Here is a 19,900-nt window from a genome sequence, read left to right on the forward strand (position 1 = left end):
ACTTGAGTATTGCTGAAAATAGGGACATTATGTCAAAGCTTTTTGTCTTGCTTCGATATAATGTGCTGAACTTTATCAGCCCGTTGACGCAGCGGGTTGCGGCACGGGGGCCGGTACAATTCTGAGGAGAGAGGGCCGCCTCGACCCGCAACGTCAAGAAGGGCCCGCCGCATATTACCGGCGGCGGGGGGACCTCGGTACGGCCTCCCCGCTGCATGGCGGCTGCACCCCAATTAGAATATGTAAAACAGTACTTACCTCTGCAGATTATGAAGCCCGCCACCTCTCCATAGACACCGGGATTTTTCGTTGAACGGGCGTCTCACTCTGCATACTGGATGGGAGGAGGGGGTTAGATTACAGGGGTCTCACTCTGCATAATGGAAGGGAGGAGGGGGGTTTTACAGGCATCTCACTCTGCATACTGGAAGGGAGGAGGGGGTAGATTATAGGGGTCTCACTCTGCATACTGGAAGGGAGGAGGAAGGGGGTATTACAGGGGTCTCACTGCGTACTGCAATGGAGGAGGGGGTGGATTACAGGGGTCTCACTCTGCATACTGGAAAGGAGGGAGGGATTACAGAGGTCATTGCATACTGGAAGGGAGGAGGGGGGATTACAGGGGTCTCACTCTGCATACTGGAAGGGAGGGTGGGGGATTATAGGGGTCTCACTCTGCATACTAGGAGGGAGTGGGGATCACAGGGGTCTCACTCTGCACACTGGGAGGGAGGGGGGATATTCAGGGGTATAAAAGCAAAATACTGCGGATGCTGGAAATCTGAAACAAAAACAAGAAATGCTGGAATCACTCAGCAGGTCTGGCAGCATCTGTGGAAAGAGAAGCAGAGTTAACGTTTCGTGTCAGTGACCCTTCTTCGGGATATTCAGGGGTCTCACTCTGCATACTGGAAGGGAGGTACTGTGTACCCTCCCTCCGTAAAATCTACCCTCTGCATTTGTTTGTGTTTGTGCAGGAGAAATGCATACACTCTAGTCACCCAGTGTTTGGGGAGGGTGCCAGAAAGAGTAGGAACGTTAAGGTTATGTGGATGGTGGGGGAAATCGTTGCAGCTGGGAGGATCTTGATGTGGTCATGCTGTGCCTTTCTGTGTGTTGGCCAAGATAGGCAATTCCATGCCATGCCACATAGTTGATCCATGTTAGCACCTGATGTACCCATCAACACCAATCCCTGCCCTGTCAGGAACCTGCAAATAAATGAAGGATACAACTTAATTTATCACATGGAAATGGGTATGGCTCATCCTACAGCATGCGATCCGCTTCTGCTGAGGATCCGTATGCACCAGAGGCAAGCTCAACAGGCAGGAGCAGTCCACATAGAGGCCCCCGGTCGTGAGCAGCAGCTCCCTAGGGGAGCTTGATCTTCTAAATCTAGGTGCAGCTGGTCTGTCATCACCAGAGATGCTTCATGCAAATCTGTGACTGCTTGTCAGGCAGCTGCCATGACACGTGGGTCCTACACCAGTCCCAGCTGCCACCGCAGTTCACTGAACTGGTTCAGATGGAGGGGTGGCTTCTTGGAGACAAGGGCTATCCCTTGCAGGCATGGCTCCTCACAACAGTGAGAGACCCCACCACTGCTGAAGAGGAGAGATACAATGCCAGCCACTGAGCTACAAGAGCCACCATTGAGCAAGTGATCAGCATGCTGAAAGAGCCCTTCCAATGCTTGGATGGTTAGGGTGATGCCCAGTACTACGGGCTGAAAAGGCGAGCTCCTTTCTTTGCTGCTGTTTGTGCTCTGCCCAACTACGCACTCAATCGGGGCCAGGCCTGGCATGATGAGGAGAGCCGTCAACAGGATTCCTCCTCGGACTATGAGGACGCTGAGGATCTACAACATGAAAGGCATATGGGAGGGCAGATGGAGCCCAGGCTCTGAATGCGGAGCTAGCAGTGAGCTAGGGATGTACGGCAGCGGCTTATCAGACAAAGGCTCTGCTCCATAGGAACAGACATGAGATCTGCAAGCCACACATCACCCTCGCTCTGCTGTTTTGTGGCAGTCCACATCTGCAGCATCCCTGTGTAAACCATTAGAGGCAGCAGCTGACTGAGCCAGTGTCATGTCACTGCTGTAAGTAATGATGGCATGGCAATGATGTTATTTCATATATTGGCTCTCTTGAAGGGCCAATGGTGCAAAGGGATGTGACATTGGCGCTACATGCTGGCACACATCATTCACAAAGAGAAAAGGGGACACATGTTGGTGAGGAACATTTGGTGAAAGACGTATTTACATTGCTGTGACACCCATGCATTCCCATTTGTGTCAGTGTGTTCTCTGTAAATGCTTGCCCCTTCTTGGTGCAACCTCTGCACCAGCAGCCTGACTGGAAGAAGGCTGATGATCTGATTTCCCTTTGACTGTGGATGGCTGTGGTGCGCATGAGGCCTAGAGAGCCCCAGCTGGCTGGGGGAGTGCTTGTTCATCCCCCGTATTGGATCCTCTGACGCTGGATGGATTCCGCCCATAGACCAATTGATAGGGACTATATCCCCAACCATCTGAAGCGAATTCTTTGCATGAACCACCCATGCCAGGGTGGTTGTCAACTTGCAGTTTGGTTGGTCAGCTAAGATTTTAATCAATCACTGCATGAATTCTTTCACAGAGCCCATTGTTGAAAGGACTTTCAGCTGCAGAATTCATAACCATAATGTTCATGTTTTCACATGTCTCTTGAACTCATCATTGGCAAATTCCCCTCCATTATCGGTCAGAAACTTAGTTGGTGCCCCAAGTCCAGTCCTGATCTATTTCTCCTTGATTTTATCTATAATCACCCTTTGTCCTTGCTATTTATTACTGTAGAAAGACTAAATCTAGTCGCTAGGTCTATAAATGTAGAATGAAAATATTTTTTTCTTTGTCCCATACCTTTAAATCCATGGCAACTACTTTGTTAAAGTCACATGCCAATGGAAGGTTTACAATAGGATGTGATGGCATCGTCCACTACATTTTACAGATTTCATACTTTTCACTAATCTCTTCTATTATCCTCGTATACTGTTCATCAATCACACCTGCATCCTTTAGCAGGGTTTTTAATCTTTGACAAGAAGGGTGAGCAAATTGTCTGTGTAACTATAAGGCAATTTGTCTTTTTATCCCTCTGATTCTTATCACCTGACACCATTAATACTTCTTTAACACTGTCTAGAAACATCAGATTTTGTTAAGGAGATACAACAATGCCCTGACTGGGTAAACAGCAAATTCACTGACTTTCCAAACCCAATTGCCTTATCATGCTCCATATCAAGTTTCATTTGTGCCTTTTTCATTGGCGTTTACTCAACAGTAAAGTTATCTCACTAGAGACTATATCAGTATTGATAAAGTGGCTTACTCCAGCTGTTTTACATAGAATTACTACTCTCTTCAGTGGCTTCATTGTGTTATCATCACCAAACCTAAAGTTGGTAGTACTGTTACAACTGAGGCGGGAGGAGTACACTGTTAATTCAGTCTCATTTCTCCACAGGTCACAACATATATTTAAATTTTCACACTTACTGAAACAGTCAACCATATACTCTAATTTTTCCCAGAATAAAGTACAGCAACCAGGTTTCTTTAATAAACAACAAAATTGTAAGTATTATAAACCAGGTTTTAACCAATACTGAAGTAAAACATACAGAAAAATTGAAATTTTAAAGCCCCTTATTTATCACACACACACACATACACAATTGATTAACTGGGGTAAAAAAGGGATTTTTGTTTACAGCTGTTACAAAGAAACAGAAGGAATAAAAAAAAACACATGCTGAAAAGAAGGTATGGGCAGATGTCCGTTGTGTTCGTTAGGCATCCCAAATGCGAATAGATGGTTGTCATTAGGATCTTCCCAGAACATTTCCTTCCTGGTGATGTTGAAGATCAGTTTGGGTAGGCTTTCCAAGAGATGCAGCTACAGAAGCTCTAAATTAGGTCTTACAACAGGAAGCAGCAACAAGGTTTTAGTTCTCATACATTCGATGCAAGATTTCTTCAAAGGTGCAGGATTTATTTTCAACAGAAAGATGGGCTTGTAGTCTCCTGGCAGGTCAATAAGCAAAATTGCTTTTTTAACAGTTCAAATTGAAACGGAAAACATTCCAGAAGTCAAATCTCATGATGTCTATAAATCTTAGCTTGTCACTTCCCTGCAGATATCTCTCCAGGTCAAAACAACCCCTCTGCTGGGTTTTTATTTACAAACAGGTGTCTTCCAGTAAGACTTGTTTACTCACCAAAACCAGGAACCTTTTGGTAACTTCTTTAAAAAAAACACGAAGTTCAGCAATCTCTTTAAAATTCCAGATGAATCAATGTCCATAATTCAATATAAGTCCTTAACACATTTTTTACAAAAGGAACAGAAGCAATCTTGTAACAGTACTTTTATACTCCTTAACCTTGTGTCGATCCTCACTACTGAGTGAATCCAGATAACATTGTAACCAATCTGTTGCACATACTGTCGACGTGCAAGCATATCTAATACAGCACAGTTGAATGAATCCACAACTAACGCATTCATCACAGGACTAAAACACCTTGTGACCAGTACACTTCGTTCTGATTCATCAGTATCTTCCTCTTCTGCCTCAGAATTAATTGTGTCTTGTGTTATTTTGAGGACTCTGCCCCTCTGCTTTGGGTAGATCATTGCATAATGATACTTTGAGTCACACCTGAAGCACCTATTAACTGTTCCTTGGACATTCCTGGTACTCATTCGCCTATGATTGCTGTTCCAATTCTATTTTCCACTGTAATAGACCTGCTAAAGGTGCTTTCATCCTCATTCCTCCTGCCTTTAACTCTTCCTTTGTACTTATGCCTACGTCCAGTATCTGGACCATTTCTACATTAAAAAAAAAATCCTAGTTTCCAACCTTCAGCTTTAGGCAACCATCCTCTCCTACCGTGTTAAATTCCAGAAGACTTGTTGTGCAAGGATAATTCTGGAGCCTATCTTTACTCAATTTCACATTTATTGTACAGAGTAAAAGGATTACAAACATGTAGCTCCGCAATCAAACTTTCTACCAGTCTCAGTAAGAGTCTCCTTATAAGTGCTCATGTAAGACCCCAGTTAACACCCTCCACCTGCATATAATTAAGCAATTAACAGCCATAGAGGGAGTGCAACGAAGGTTCACCAGACTGTTTCCTGGGGTGGCGAGATGGTCCTATGAGGAGCGATTGAGGGGACTGGACCTGTATTCTCTAGCGTTTAGAAGAATGAGAGGCGATCTCATTGAAGCATACAAAATTCTTACAGAGCTCAACAAGATTAATGCAGGAAGGATGTTTCCCCTGGCTGGGGGCGGGGGTGGGGGGAGGGGTGGGGGGGGTTCTAGAACCAGGGGACACAGTCCCAAAATAAGAGGTAGGTCATTTAGGACTGAAATGAGGAGGAATTTCTTAACTCAGAGGGTGGTGAATCTATGGAATTCTCTGCCCCAGAGGGGTGGAGGCTCAGTCATTGAGTCATATTCAAGACAGATATCGATAGATTTCTAAATATTAAAGATATCAAGGGATATGGGGATAGTGCGTTGAGGTAGAAGGTCAGCCATAATCTAGTTGAATGGTGGAGCAGGGTCAGGGGACCAAATGGCCTACTCCTGCTCCTGTTTCCTATGTTCCACTTCTGACCTTATGATGGAGAGAAGGTCATTGATGAAGCAGCTGAAGATAATTAGGCATAGGACACTACCTGGGGAGCTCCTGTGGCAATATCCTGGGACTGAGGTGGTTAGCCTTCAATAACCACAACCATCTTCCATAGTGAATTGAATTGGCGGAATACTGGCATCTGTGATGTTGGGGACCTCAGGAGGAGGCCAAAATGGAACATACACTCAGCACTTCTCCTGAAGATGTTTTCAACTGCTTCAGCCTTGTCTTTTGCACTGATGTGCTGGGCTCCCCATCACATTGAGGATGGGGATATTTGTGGAGCCTCCTGCTTTGGTTAGTTGTTTAATTGTGCACCACCATTCACAACTCGATGTGGCAGGACTGCACATCTTTGATCTGGTCCATTAGTTGTGGGATTGCTTAGCTTTGTCGATTGCATGCTGCTTCTGCTGTTTATCATGCATACAGTCCCCTGTTGTAGCTTCACCAAGTTGGGACCTCATTTTTGGATATGCCAGGTGCTGCTCCTGGCATACTCTCCTGCACTCTTCATTGAATCAGCGTTGATCCCCTGGCTTGATGGTAGAATGAGGGATATGTCTGGACGTGAGGTTACAGATTGTGGCTAAATACAATTCTGGTGCTGCTGACGGACTACAGCACCTCATGGATGCCCCGTTTTGAGCTGCTAGATCTGTTCTGAATCTATCCCATTTATCATGGTAATAGTGTCACAAAACACAATGGAGGGTATCCTCAGAGTGAAGGCTGGACTTGTCTCCACAAGGACTGTGCGGTGGTTACTCCTACCAATACTGTCATGGACAGATGCATCTGCAACAGTGCCCCTATGTACAAAGCCAAATACCTCACACACTTTCTTAACTACCTTAAATACTTGCCCTTCCATCTTCAAAGATTTGTGAATATGCACCCCCAGGTTGCTCTGCTGTTGTAGCCCCTCATTTAGAGTCTGCGAGATTATGCTGCCTCTCCATGTTCTGCCTGCCAATGTGCATCACTTCACACTTGCCTGTGTTAAATTGCAGCTGCCATGTGTCTGCCAATTTCATCAGTCTATGTTTTCTTGAAGCCTATTACTATCCTCACTATTTGCCCTGATTGCTAAATTTTGTACCATCCATAAACTTCTAAATTGTTATCCCTACACACAAACCCAGGTCATTTATGTATAACAAGAAAAGCAATGGTCCTAATACTCTGGGGCCCGGACTGCATACTTTCATCCAGTCAGAAAAAAAATCTGCTCATCACTTCTTTCTAAAAGAGTAAAATACATGCCATATGCTTTATTTAACTACCTGTCATGCATTTATGAAGAAGCACTGGGTATATATATTCTGCATTTATAACCTGCCATGAAATTGTTGATCAGTATATTTGTTTTTAGTTTCATTTTAATAGAAAGTCGAGATAATAAGAAATGTTGATTTCTTGTCCTTAGGGAACTTGTTATAAAGCTGAACTACTGGCCTCTGGTGTAATTAGAAGTAAAGATGGAACCATCCATCGTAACCCTGTGCATTGGATTAAAGCACTCCTGGGAGACCAAATACCAGTCAGCCGGAAATTTGCATGGAGCAAGGTACTGGTATAAAAACTACAGTGAGCAAAATTACTGTGATAATTTGCTCAATTGTAGTTAAGGAATATTATGACTTGGCTACTTCTCCTATATATTTTAAAATAATTACTGTTGGAAAATTCAAAGAGCATCAAATTTCAAAGTCAAAGGGTTGCTTAGATAGCTGCAAAAAGATTAACGTGTAATATTAGCTGGGTCGATTTTAAACCTACCTGCCAGATAGAAACTAGATAGGTGGGCAGTTAAAAATGAGCATGCTACTTACCCACTCAGATCCTGACCATTTCCAATTTTAACCTGCAGGGTTTTCCAGGCAGATGAGGAGCCCGCCTAAAGTAGGCAGGAGCCTCATAACTTTTTGCACATCCGCACCAGTTACTTGGATGCCAACAGGGTACTGAATGGCCACCCACCCGCCCACTTTGTACCCTCTTAACCCTAGGTAGGAAATGGACTGATGACATTTACACAAGGCCTATGAACTAAAATCCCTTGAGCCTGAAATTTAGGTCAACAAGTGTGTTTTGCATGTTTTGTCACCACCTGTCCAAAAGCTGCTCCCAGTTAAAATTGATCCCGCTGCTTTCAAGTCTTGGTCAGTGAAACAGGCTTTCCCAGATCTTTGTTGTGCCATTTTTCAAGATTTTTGTATTCTCTTCAGCTGAATAAATGAAATATTGATAATTCGTAATGATTAAACAGCAAACTAACTGCCTAACAGTTGTGAAAGGATTAATATTACAGATGTGTTATGATTGGACAATTTTCTTTCATGATTTCCATTGAATTGTGTCATGCAGACGCCCACCTGCCAAGGATGAGAGATATTAATTTTGTCATATAAACATTGATTTTAAACTATTGCTGGAGCGAGGAAATGACTTGTTAAACAGATCAGCCATGGCTGGAAAAAAACATTTACATACTAACAGACAGTGCTTGTGGAGACAAAGGACTATTCCCTGACACATTCAACCCACAATGGACTTTGATCACCAGACATTGAAGGTGAGGAAGCTCACATTCCAGGATGACTGCTAAGATGGCTGAATCCACAAACAGACGTGGTCAAACCAGCTAGTCACATGACTAAACTGCTTGGAAACCTGAGTTTTTTGAATTGTACAGACAGTTTGAGAAGAAAAAGACTGTTTGATCTTGGACTCAGCAGACCTCTCCTGTCTGTTTCCATCTCTTTCTCACGGAACTCCAAATCCACTGAAGACATGAACCTCAAGAGAGAAAAGTCTCCTACATCGAACAAGTTTTAAGAAGAATACTGGGCCCCAATCAAGGACTCAACAGTGAGCTTGAAGAACATTAACCAAAACCATCTTCAGATACTGCCTCAAACTTATCCACTTTATTTCTTCTGCTCTTTTCTGTCTCTATCTGCATGTATGTTTCGCATATGCATGCTAGCGTGGGTGCATCGCGTATCCATAGGCGTTAACTGAATTAGAGTTTAAGTTTAATAAATTGCAACCTTTTTTCTTTAAACCTAAGAAAACCTGTTTGGCTGGTTTCTTTGCCTTATAATTGGAAAGCAGTGAAGAAGGATTCACGAATGGGGAGCTAAACAAAACGGTGTGTTTAAAATAAAACCTTGCTATGGTAAGACCAGGTGAAGGCTGAGCAGGAACCCTAGACCCCTTTTCACCTGGTCATAACAATTGATATTGCTTGGATCCTCAGAAAAATTATGTATACCCACCTTTTGGATTCTCTGTTGCTGAGTTACAAAAATATGGACAGCTAACCTTTTTTGTATCTCTCAGTCATTTAAAAAAAAGTTTTTAGTGAATTTCTGCACATGAAAGTTGGCGATGTCACTGCAGGAAAATGGAAGCTTTTTCATTTCAATGTAATGCATTGCCTGAATTTGTTTACTTTTTAGGTTACATATAAAAAAAAAGAACTTTTGGAATACAGTTCAATGATTAAATCATCATCCAAGGTTCCAGAGACTCGGCCTATTTTACAGTCAACCACATTAACAGATAAGACATCTTCAATGCCTCCACAATGCGGAATTATCAGAGGTTTGTTTATAGCAAACAGCAAACAATTTATTCTATGGCTGTTATTATTACTGATCTTCCAGTTGATATATTTCAATAGTAATTTTTTTATAAATATGTTAGAAAACCTTTTGTTCCCTTAGTTCGCTCTCTCATTAACCTCTTCTCTTGAAATAAACTAACTTAGATAAAACTCTCTTTCCAATAATTTTTTATTATTTGTTCACGGGATGTGTCACTGGCAAGGGCCTGCATTTATTGCTCATCCCTAATTGTCCTTGACAAGTTGGTGACAAGCCGCTTTCTTGAACTATTGAAGTTTAGGTGGTGTAGGAACACCCACAGTGCTGCCAGGGAGGGAGTTCCAGGATTTTGAACCAATGACAGTGAAGGAACGGCGATATAGTTCCAAGTCAGGATAGTATATGACTTGGAAGGGAACTTGCACATGGTGGTTTTCCAATGTGTCTGCTGCCCTTGTCCTTCTAGGTGGTAGGGGTCGCAGGTTTGGAAGGTGCTGTCAAAGGAAGCCTGGTGAGTGCATCTTGTATGTAGTACACACTGGTGCCACTGTGCATCGGTGGTGGAGGGAGTGAATCTTTAAGGTGGTGAATGGGGTGCCAGTCAAGCGGGCTGCTTTGTCCTGGATGATGTCGAGCTTCCTGAGTGTTGTTGGAGCTGCACCTATCCAGGCAAGTGGAGTGTATTCCATCACACTCCTGACTTGTGCCTTCGAGATGGTGGGCAGACTTTGGGGAGTCAGAAAGTGAGTTACTCACCATTGAATTCCCAGCCGCTGACCTGCTCTTGTAGCCACCGTATTTATATGGCTAGTCCAGTTAAGTTTCTGGTCAATGGTAACCACCAGAATGTTGATGGTGGGGGATTCAGCAATGGTAATGCCATTAAACATCAAGGATAGATTGTTAGATTCTCTGTTGTTGGAGATGGTATTTGCCTGGCACTTGTGTGGTGTGAATGTTAATTGTCACTTACCAGCCCAAGGCTGAATGTTGTCCAGATCTTGTTTCAAGCGGGCACAGCTGCTTAAGTATTACTGATGTGGACAGAAAAGTTCATAGTGATCCAAACAAATGCACATTTTTCATGTCTAATTATCCATGGCTGCAGCAATTCACGTATCCATTTCAAATTTAGATCTGAATTGTTTCTGATCTCCATATCCAGTACTTGCATATATGTACTGCCTTTAGCCTTGCTTCGCAGAGACAATTGTAGTTGCAGAACAATGTTCAGGTAACTGTTAGGGAAGTTAACCAACAGCATAGCCAAAAAGGTAACTTTTGAGGAGGCCTATGGAGGACAATAGCAAGGTGGAGGAGGATGGATAGAGATATTTAGAGTGTAGGGGCAAGCTGGCTGATGATTCTGTCCAGAGTTGAAAGAGTGAATGAACTCAATGGACTCCTGTGTTTGAACATTTCATATTTACAGGTGGTCTTGGTAGTGAATATGATATTGGGTTAAAAATTCAGATTAGGGGAAAGGTTAACATTCAGAAGAGAAAAATTTAAAAAAATGCTTCTTTCACCCTGTCCTGTTGAAACTTACACACATAATCAATCCCACATCTTTTCCTTGCAACACATTCTGCAGTCTCTTGTGGGAAGAGGTGAATAAAAAAGAAAGGTTGTACAACATCAGATTCCGCTTGAGCAAGTAGCCAGGGAAGAGGCTGGAATCAGAGGCTAGCTGGAGAGTATCTTTGGGGAGGGGGGGTGGGTAACAAGATATCTTTGGTCTTGCCACTGTTAAACTGGACAAAGTTCTGGCTTATTCATGACTTTATATTGACCAAATTCAGTGGTAGTCATGGAATCGAAGGTGATGGTGGGTCAGTACAACTAGGGGTGGATGCTGATCCTGATTTCACAGAGGTCCACCCAATTCAACTCCCGAGATAGACAGACACTGCTCCTGCCCAAAGCAGCTGGGAGCTTTATTAAAATATTTAAATTGGGGGCCTACACTGGTTCTAAGACACCAATGCAATTTTCAGATAATGATTACATCCCTTTCCCCGCTGCACTTTAAGCATACAGTTGACTCTGTGGAGGAGCAGCCAGATTTCCTGCCCATTTCCCTTAGCTCCACTCAGTGAGTTCAGTGTAGCAGCTTGCCAATATCATGCAGATGAGGCACAATCATGAAAATAGATGCGATCTCCTGCTGGTGCCATTGGGTGGGCTTAGCAGATGTCCCACCTACTGCCCACCCTCCAGAGTTTGAATATCACCCCATGCTTCCTTTGGAGACTGTTAACCTGGCCTGGACGCTCCCAGTGGAGCAGAGTATGGCTCACCACACTTGGAAAATTGGCTTCCACATGTATACCAGATCCCTTTCCAGCTTAAGGAGCAGGAACCTCTGGTGTTGGATGTCCCTGCTCTTGACTCTTCCCTTTAGCCATCATTTGCCCAGCTGTCCCTTAGAAAGCAACTAGGGGACTCCCAGAAAAGGCAAAGACATCACCTCAAACAGAGCCTCAAGGAATTTTTGTGCCGTTGTCATTTAGCATTAATCTGGTATGTGGGCCTTATTATGTTATCATATTGTAAACAGCAATGGTAATGGCTGATCAGCATTACAGGTCAAGAACTGGTACGTCCTATGCTGATGTTAATTATGATTGAGATTAGTGCATTTGATGTACTCTACCTGAATTTTAGCAAGGCTTTTGACAAGGTCCCACATAGCAGACTGGTCCGAAAAATATAAGCCCATGAGATCCAAGGGAAAGTGGCAAGTTGGATCCAAAATTGGCTCAGTGGCAGAAGCAAAGGGCTATGGTTGACATGTGTTCTTGTGATGGGGAGGCTGTTACAAGTGGGGTTCTGCAGGGCTTACTACTAGGTCCCTTGCTTCTCATGGTATATACCAATGATTTTGAATTAAATGTAGGGGGCATGATTAAGAATGGCACAAAAATTGGTCATCTGGTTGATAGTAAGAAAGAAAGCTGTAAACTGCAGGAAGATATCAATGGACTGGTCAACTGGGCAGAAAAGTGACAAATGGAGTTCAATTCGGAAGTGTGAGGTAATGCATTTGGGGAGGGCAAACAATGCAAGAGAAAACACAATAAATGGTAGGATATTGAGAATAGTAGAGGAACAGAGGGACCTTGGAGTGCATGTCCACAGATCCTTGAAGGTAGTAAGACAGGTAGGTAAGGTGATTAAGAAGGCATACAAGATACTTCCCTTTATTAGCTCAGGCAAAGGGCAGGATTTTTGAAGGCCAATGGGGCGAGACTGGAGGTGGGCAGGCTCGTAATTTCTCACCAGCATGTGAGTTTTCTGGCACCATCCCGCCCTGAGTCATTTTTAAGAAGACCTAGTCAGGGTAGAATGGCTACCTGCACGGAAATGGTGGGTAGCCTTTTGAGGTAATTAAGGGACCTATTGAGATATTTGTCAGTCAGCAGGCAGGCCCCACACTGCAGCTCAAACATGGTCAGTGAGGGGAGGCAGCTTCTAGGCGGGAAATGCAGGCGAGCAGCTGTTGGGGGCAGCACTTTATTCTGCTAGGGACCCCCCCCCACCCCTGCATCTACCATGGCCTTTGGGCCACAGCTAGCGTATTGTGCACAATTCTGGTCAGGAGGGATGTGATCGCACTAAAGAGGTTGCAGAGGTGATTTAGGAGGAGATTGCCAGGACTGTAGAATTTTAGCTATGAAAATAGATTGGATAGGCTGGGGTTGTTTTGGAACAGAAGAGACTGAGGGGAGATTTAATTGAGGTATATAAAATTATTAATGGCCTGCATAGAGTGGATAGGAAGGACCGATTTCTGTTAGAGAGGTCAATAACAAGGGGCCATAATTTAAAGTAACTGAAGGATTAGGGTGGACTTGAGGGGAAATGTTTTCACCGAAAGGCTGGTGGGGGTCTGGAACTCACTGCCTGAAAGGGTGTTAGAGGAAGAAAACCTCATCATATTTAATAAGTACAAGGCTATGAAGCAGGAGCTGAAAAGTCAGGTTAGGCTGGTTGGGCATTTTTGACCCACACAGTCATGGTAGACCAAATGGCTTCTTTCTGTGCCATAAATTTCTATGATTCTCTGTCCCTTTATATGTTAGTTGTTTATAGTTTAAAGGATCAGTTATTTCTCTGTGTGATTCCTACACCTTTAAATTTTGTTGTCTTTCAAACCAGAGTGGTTGTGCAAATATATCTTTTTTAAATCCTATACAGAAATCTCTCCCAAGACTCAGAAAGAGAAATCCAGCAGCACCTTTATGCAGCTTCATGAGATTTTCCTTATAAGAAATGAAGAATTTCTGCCTTGTCACATTATGGATCAGCACTGGAAGTTCTACGTGGAGTGCGATGAGTGGAATTTCTAAAGTTATTCTTAAGACAAATGCCTTTTTATAATGATAAACCAGGGAAATGTCCACATTTTTGTAAAAATTGAGTCCCAGAGATGCCAACAAACCATTGTTGCAGAAACATGGATGGTGTAATTCTAAATCAATGTTAATTGCTTTCTTTAACAATGAAGATTTTAATAACCTTCCCCAGTATTGGATGCAACAGAAGTTAACATTTAGTTAGTACTTTTTCTTATTTGTTTTGGTTTGGATACTTTCCAATTTTATGTTTGGTAGTAATTTCAAAGCTGAGGTTTTATGGAATGTTTGCATAAGATCACCAGTATCATACAGTTGTGTTTATTGTTCCATTAAAAGAATTCTTCTGTTGAAACCATCCACTTCCTCTAAGAAGCCTTTGCAAAAAGTGAAAATGAAATGGTTATCAACATGCCAGGAAAATGGTTAAAAAGAACTGTGAAAACAATGTGAATTCATTTCTGAAAAACACACGAACACTGGCATCTTTCAGCAATTGTATTCAATTATACAAATTGAAAGACTGTATTTGCCTTGTTATATGAGATTTTTTAAGTGGCCACAAATTTATATGTAGTGAGGTATACTTCAGCTTAAGAGTTTGTCATTCAGCCTTTCTAGTTGTTTTACCAAAATGGTTTTCATATTGCAATGTAATTGAATTAAAATTGTTGCAGGTAACACTGTTATTCTTGCACTGTATGTTTTAGCAGAATAAAAGGGACATTGAATTAATTGTGAAGAAAATGTGCTTCACTACAGATTGACTGTTTTACTTTCAATTTTTCCACTACTCCAATTACACTGAAGTGCAAGGTGCATTTTGAAAATTTAGGGATCTCTATTTCAAAGCATTAAATACTTAGTACAGAACCTGAAAGATAAAGAACACACAATTTAAAATAATGCATATTTTAGCTTCAATAGGTAAACTATATGTTATTTAACAACAACTTGAATTTATGTAGTACCTTTAATGTATTAAACTGTTCCAAGGCATTTCAGACAAAAAATGACACAGAGCCAAAGATGGGAGATATTAAGGCACGTGACTAAAAGCTTGGTCAAAATAGCAGGCCAAAATTTATAGTCCTATCCCTGTAATTGGCGGTGGGCGAAAACAATGATGCTGACACCATTTTTAAAGGGCTTCGAGCCCTACATTTAAATTTAAATATTTAAAGAAGTATTGATTTTTTAAAATTAAATAAATTGATCCTGACCTTCTCCCACCCCCACAGTAACCATAGAATTAATTACCTGCCCTCTTTCCGCACCCCCCAAATCACTTACCTTTTGCACCTGCCCTTCCCCCCAAAAGTTCATAAACTTTACACTTTATCCTTTGCCACCATCCCCTACATCAATGAAATGATGCTAATCCTCTCTCCCCACCCCCACACTGAAAAACTTATCTGCTCCCCACCTCCCAACCAGTATTCCGCCCCGGATCCCTGAATGGGGATCTGAAGGCGCAGGAGTGCTGGCCATCGGCACGAATATCGCACTGGGACAAATGGCGGGAGCGAGAAGGTAATTTATTCGTTTCGTTAAATCAGGCTGAGCAGTGGGGTGGGGGTGGGGGGTGGGGGGGGGTGCCGCTACGAGTCCTTGCTGCCGCTGGCACTATTGGGCCGAGCCTTCCTGGCATCGACGCTCTTGGTGGGCCTCTGCCAGAGTCATTTTCCGCCCCTCCCCCCCACCCCCTGCCATGACCCCCGACATCGGCGGCGGGGGGTGGGTGGGGGGTGCGGTTTGTAAAATTCGCCCCAGTATGTTTTAAGGAGTGTTTTGAGGAGAAACAGCGAGATGGAGAGCTTCAGGGAGGAAATTCCAGAGTTTGGGGCTTGTACAGCTGATGGCACTGCCACCAATGGCGGGAGTAGAGGATGCAATAGAGGCCAGAATTGGAGGAATGCAGAGGTCTTGGAGGGCTGTAAGTCTGGATAAGATTACAGAGTTAGGGAGGGATCTCAGAAGAGTCAGGGGATATAAAAGTATGAATTAGAGATTCAATAATAGATGGACTGAGGTAGGGGTGGAGATGGGTGGTATTATGGTGCTGGATGCAGGGAAGGTAGCATAAGTGGTTATGTCACTGGACTTGTAATCCAGAGGCCTGGACTTAGGATCTGGAGATATGAGTTCAAATCCCACTATGACAGCTGGGGAATTTAAATTTAGTTAATTAAATAAATCTGGAATAAAATGCTAGTATCATTAATGGTGACTTTGAAACTACTGGATTGTTGTAAGAACTCATCTGATTCATTAATGTCCTTTAGGAAAGGAAATCTGCTAATCTTACCAGGTCTGGCCTACATGTGACCACAGATACAGCAATGTGGCTGACACTGAAATGGCCTAGCAAGCCACTCAGTTATATCAAACCACTGCAGGAAAGTCAAATAAGAATAAAACAGGATGGACCAGCAGGAATCAACCTAGGCAAAGTCTCACCTGCCCAGTCAACCCTGCAAAATCCTTCTCACTAACATCTGGGGGCTTGCCAAAATTTGGAGAGCTGCCCTGCAGATGTCAAGCAACAGCCTGACATAGTCATACTCATAAATTCATACCTTTCAGCCAGATTCCTCCATCATCATCCCAGCAGCAGGACAGAACTATCAGAGGTGACAACACAATGATATACAGTCAGGAGCGATCAACCCTGGGAGACCTTAGCATTGACTCTGGACTCCATGAAGTCTCATGGCACAAGGTCAAATATGGGCAAGGAAACATCCTGCTAATTACCACCTAAAGCCCTTCCTCAGCTGATGAATTAGTACTGGGCCATGTTGAACACCACTTGGAAGAAGCACTGAGGGTAGCAAGGTACTCTGTGTCGGGGTCTTTAATGTCCATCACCAAGAATGGCTCAGTAGCATCAACACAAATGAAAAACCTACTTAAACTCGTCCTCATCAATCAACCTATTTCAGATGCATCTAACCATTTAGGAGTGACCACTGCAACGTCTCGGTGGAGACAATCTGTCTTCATCCTGCAACGTTCCACTACCACCATGCTAAATGGGACAGATTCATAACAGATCTAACAGCTCAAAGCTGGGCACCCATGAGACACTGTGGGCCATCGGCAACAGCAGAATTGTATTCCACTACAATCTGTAACCTTGTGACCTGGCATACCCCTCACTCCACCATCAAGCTAGGGGACAAAGTTCAATAAGGATTGTAGAAGAGCATGCCAGATGCAGCATCAGGTGTACCCAGAAATGAGGTCCCAGCCTCATGAAGCTACAACATAGGACTACAGAGAAAGCAGCAGGCTATAAACGGAGCTAAGGGAACCCAAAACCAATGGGTCAGATCAAAGCTCTGATGTAGTCCTGCCACATCCAGTTGTTGATGGTGGTGGACAATTAAATAACTAAAGGAAGGAGGAGGCTTCATGCTCTTCAACAATGGTGGAGCCCATTATCTAAATGCAAAAGGTAAGGCTGAAGTATTTACAACCATCTTCAGAAGAGTCTCCTGAGGTCCTCAGCAGAGAAGCCAATTTTCAGTCAATACTCTTCACTCCACGTGATATCAAGAAACAGCTGAATGGACTGGATACAGCAAAGAGCATGGGCCCTGACAACATCCAGGTTGTAGTGCTGAAGACCTGTGTTCCAGAACTAGCCACACCTCTAGCCAAGCTATACCAGCACAGCTACAACACTGGCATCTACCTGACAATGTGAGAAATTGTTAGGTACATCCTGTCCAAAAAAGCAAGACAAATCCAATCTGGCCAATTACCACCCCATCAGTCTACTCTCAATCATTGTGAAGTGATGGAACAGGTCATGGACAATGCTATCAAGCAGCACTTATTCACCAATAACTTGCTCATTGATGCTCAGTTTGGGTTCCATCAGGACTGCTTGGCTCCAGACCTCGGTACTTCTCAGGTACTGAAGCAGTCCGTGCTCAGATGCAGGCAGATCTGGACAATGTTCAGGCTTGGGCGGAGAAGTGGCAAGTTTCATTCCAAAACGTGTCAGGCAACGACCATCTCCAACATGAGAGAGTCAAACCACATCCTCTTCATCTTCAATTATATTACCAATGATAAATCTCTGTTGACTAGAAACTTAACTGGATAAGTCATATGAATGTGTGGCTGCAATAGCAGAGGCTGGGAACTCTGCAAGGAGTGACTTACCTCCTGACTCCACAAAGCGTTTCCAATATCTATAAGGTGTAAGTCGACAGTGTGATAGAATACTTTGCACTTACCTGGATGTGTGCAGCTCCAACAGCACACTTGAAGCTCAACACCATCCAGGACAAAGCAGCCTGCTTGATTGGCATCCCATCCAAAACCTTAAACATTCACTGGTGCAACTACAAGATGCATTGCAATAACTCTCCAAGGTTTGCTTGACAGCATCTTCTAAAATTCTACCACCTAGGAGAACAAGGTCAACAGATGTAAGGGAACACACCACCAGCAAATTCCACACCCAGTCACTCAGCACTCTGACTGGGAAAAACATCGCCATTGCTTCATTGTCACTGAGTCAAAATCCTGGAACTCCCTAAGTAACAGCACTCCCACATGGACTGCAGCAGTTCAAGAACATGGCTCATCACCACCTTTTCAAGGGCAATTAGGAAGGGCAATACAATGCCCACAGTGCTGTGACTCAAAAAAGGTGAGTGCAGTACAGTCAAAAGACATGTCATTTGTGACTTTGATTAGCATCATTAGCATTATTAGCTGTGGTAGGGGCAGAATCTGATAGAAGAGGTTCAAACATGGAGCTTCAGGAAAGATTGGCCCAGATTTGGGAGGCAAAACATCCAAGCACTTTGGAGTGGAAAGGGGGTTGGCAATCCCTTTAAAAAGAATAAAGGTGCACTTCATATTGGAGTTTCATAGAAAGTCATATTCAAAACATTACAGGGATAAAATTGGATAGCCCCCAAAATTGGGCTCAGGATCACAATCTTTGTGCTGCCTGCTAATTATAATGATTATGGCATGCAGCCCAGCACTAGATGTGCTGTTGAGTGGCTGCACACATCAGTACGGGGCCCAAGTTCGTGCAAGGCTATCATCACAAAGTTAACCTGTACTACCTAAAGCCAGACTGCATCTCTTAAAGGCAAGGTGCATTCAGATCTGACTCTTGAAGTCCCTAGCTCCGATACTGGCACTGTACGAACCTTAGAGGATAGCATAGTGGTGGGATTTGCACTGATTATAGAGTTATAGAGTCGTTTATGGCACAGAAAGAGGCCACTTGATCCATCGAGTCCATGCCAATTCTCCACGGAGCTGTGCAATCAATCCCACTCCCAGCTCGATCCCTGTAGCCCTGCAAGTCTATTTCTCTCAGTTGGCCATCCGACTTCCTTTTGAAGTCATTGATTGTCTCTGCCTCCACCACCCTGGTCGGCAGTGAGTTCCAGGTCATTACCACCCGCTGCATAAAAAGTACTTCCTCATATTCCCTCTGCATCTCTTGCCCAAAACTTTCAATCTGTGTCCCTAGTCCTTGTACTATTTGTTAATGGGTACAGTTTTTCCTTGTCCAACTTCTACACTTCTTTTAAATCTCCCCTCAATCTCTTTTGTTCTAAGGACAATGAACCCAGCTGTTCCAACCCAACCTTATAACTAAAATCCTCCATCCCTGGAACCATCCTGGTAAATTTCCTCTGCACCATCTCAAGGACCCTCACATTCTTCCTAAAGTTCGGTGACCAGAACTGAATGCAATACTCCAGTTGAGGCCCAACCAGAGCTTTATAAAGGTTCCGCAAAACTTCCCTGCTTTTGTACTCAATGCCTCTATTTATAAAGCCCAAGATCCCATATGCTTTACGAACCATTCTCTCAATATGTCCTGCCATCTTCAAAGATCTATGTACATGGTGGTGGACAATTAAACAACTAACTGGAGGAGGTGGCTCCACAAATATCCCCATTCTCAATGATGGGGAGCCCAGCACATCAGTGCGAAAGATAAGGCTGAAGCATTTGCAACAATCTTCAGCCAAAAGTGCCGCGTTGATGATCCATTTCGGCCTCCTCTTGAAGTCCCCAGCATCACAGATGCCAGACTTCAGCCAATTCGATTCACTCCGCGTGATATCAAGAAACGACTGAAGGCACTGGATACTGCAAAAGCTATGGGCCCTGACAATATTCCGGCAATAGTACTGAAGACCTGTGCTCCAGAACTTGCTGCACCCCTA

Source organism: Heterodontus francisci, chromosome 4, assembly GCF_036365525.1.
Source record: "Heterodontus francisci isolate sHetFra1 chromosome 4, sHetFra1.hap1, whole genome shotgun sequence".
In the NCBI taxonomy this organism is placed as follows: domain Eukaryota; kingdom Metazoa; phylum Chordata; class Chondrichthyes; order Heterodontiformes; family Heterodontidae; genus Heterodontus; species Heterodontus francisci.